Genomic DNA, 2,500 nt, shown 5'->3' on the forward strand with positions numbered 1-2,500 from the left:
GCGGTGCGTTCCTACCCGACCCAGCGGGTTAGCCTCCAGGGGGGTCCTCCGTCAGGGGGAGGACCTTTCCGAACCTATCCGAGGGAGTCGTAGACGGCCCGTCTATATCTCAATCTGCCCTACACGATAACCGGTCGGCCCGGAGCCGTCGGACTCGGATGCCTCGGTGGTCCTCGCGTCCAACCGAGCTCCAGCACCCGGCTTCAAAAAGCTCCGGACCCCCGGTTTCGGAACGAGCGTTTCCTTGTTATCCCCGAAGCAAGCGGGAACTCGCGCAGCGGAGTTGCCACACTAATTTCCACTGGGAGCAATGAGGGGTGAGCTCGGACGAGCCTCTCCGCCCGTCCCCCCCTCCCCGGGGGGTCCTTCGGACGGTACGGGGCCGATCCCTCTCCCCTCTAAGAACCAATGGTTTTTTCTGTGACAAAAACCACTCGCAGCAACCTGGTTGATCCTGCCAGTAACATATGCTTGTCTCAAAGATTAAGCCATGCAGGTCTAAGTGCACACGGAAGGTACAGTGAAACTGCGAATGGCTCATTAAATCAGTTATGGTTCCTTTGATCGCTCCACACGTTACTCGGATAACTGTGGTAATTCCAGAGCTAATACATGCAAACGAGCGCTGACCGGTCCTCTCTCGGGGGGGCCGGGATGCGTGCATTTATCAGACCCAAAACCCACCCGGGGGGACCCGCGAGGGTTTCCCCCGGCCCTTTGGTGACTCTAGATAACCTCGGGTCGATCGCGCGCCCACCGCGGCGGCGACGTCTCATTCGAATGTCTGCCCTATCAGCTGTCGATGGTAGCATAGGGGGCTACCATGGTGACCACGGGTAACGGGGAATCAGGGTTCGATTCCGGAGAGGGAGCCTGAGAAATGGCTACCACATCCAAGGAAGGCAGCAGGCGCGCAAATTACCCATTACCGACACGGTGAGGTAGTGACGAAAAATAACGATGCAGGTCTCTTTCGAGGCCCTGTAATCGGAATGAACGTATCCTAAACACATGGGTGAGGACCCATTGGAGGGCAAGTCTGGTGCCAGCAGCCGCGGTAATTCCAGCTCCAATAGCGTATATTAAATTTGCTGCAGTTAAAAAGCTCGTAGTTGGACTTCGGGAGTGGGCTGGCGGTCCGCCGCGAGGCGAGCTACCGCCTGTCCCAGACCCTGCCTCCCGGCGCCCCCCGGATGCCCTTGGTTGGGTGTCCGGTCCTCAGGGGTCCGGAGCGTTTACTTTGAAAAAATCAGAGTGTTCAAAGCGGGCACCAAACTCGCCTGAATGCCTGAGCTAGGAATAATGGAATAGGACTCCGGTTCTATTTTGTGGGTTTCCTGAACCAGGGCCATGATTAAGAGGGACGGCCGGGGGCATTCGTATTGCGCCGCTAGAGGTGAAATTCTTGGACCGGCGCAAGACGGACGAAAGCGAAAGCATTTGCCAAGAATGTTTTCATTAATCAAGAACGAAAGTCGGAGGTTCGAAGACGATCAGATACCGTCGTAGTTCCGACCGTAAACTATGCCGACCCGCGATCCGGCGGCGTTATTCCCATGACCCGCCGGGCAGCGTGCGGGGAAACCAGAGTCTTTGGGTTCCGGGGGGAGTATGGTTGCAAAACTGAAACTTAAAGGAATTGACGGAAGGGCACCACCAGGAGTGGAGCCTGCGGCTTAATTTGACTCAACACGGGGAACCTCACCCGGCCCGGACACGGAAAGGATTGACAGACTGATGGCTCTTTCTCGATTCTGTGGGTGGTGGTGCATGGCCGTTCTTAGTTGGTGGAGTGATTTGTCTGGTTAATTCCGATAACGAACGAGATTCCTTCGTGCTAAATAGTTACGCGGCCCCCCGCGGTCGCGGTTAACTTCTTAGAGGGACCAGTGGCGTATAGCCACGCGAGATGGAGCAATAACAGGTCTGTGATGCCCTTAGATGTCCGGGGCTGCACGCGCGCCACAATGGCCGGGCCAGCGTGTGCCTACCCTACGCCGAGAGGCGCGGGTAATCCGCTTAAACCCGTTCGTGACGGGGATTGGGGATTGCAATTATTCCCCATGAACGAGGAATTCCCAGTAAGTGCGGGTCATCAGCTCGCGCTGATTAAGTCCCTGCCCTTTGTACACACCGCCCGTCGCTACTACCGATTGGATGGTTATGTGAGGTCCTCGGATCGGCCACGCCGGGGCTCCTTCGCGGGGCCTTGGTGCTGTGCTGAAAAGTCGATCGAACTTGATCATCTAGAGGAAGTAAAAGTCGTAACAAGGTTTCCGTAGGTGAACCTGCGGAAGGATCATTACCGGGACTTGGGTTGGTAGTGTCTCCCAGTAGGCGCGACTCCCATTTCCACAAACAAAAAATGTTCAAGCCACGGCCCGACGTTGGGAACTACAGGGATTCCCTTCGGCCTTTTAATGACTTGATCGAAAAACGGTGTCCTGAGCAAAAAACGTGTTTTACGGCCAAAGGGAGACGGGTACCTGGCCCCCGAAGT

General features: G+C 56.3%; 1 non-coding gene across 1 annotated transcript; it reads left to right on the plus strand.

Annotated features, from left to right (window-relative positions):
• Window positions 1-441: 441 nt before the first annotated feature.
• Window positions 442-2,305, plus strand: LOC125798865 (18S ribosomal RNA). Its single transcript, XR_007437655.1, has one exon. It is a non-coding gene; the product is annotated as an 18S ribosomal RNA (ribosomal RNA).
• Window positions 2,306-2,500: the final 195 nt, after the last annotated feature.

This window comes from Astyanax mexicanus, unplaced genomic scaffold, assembly GCF_023375975.1.
Source record: "Astyanax mexicanus isolate ESR-SI-001 unplaced genomic scaffold, AstMex3_surface scaffold_88, whole genome shotgun sequence".
Taxonomy (NCBI): Eukaryota; Metazoa; Chordata; class Actinopteri; order Characiformes; family Acestrorhamphidae; genus Astyanax; species Astyanax mexicanus.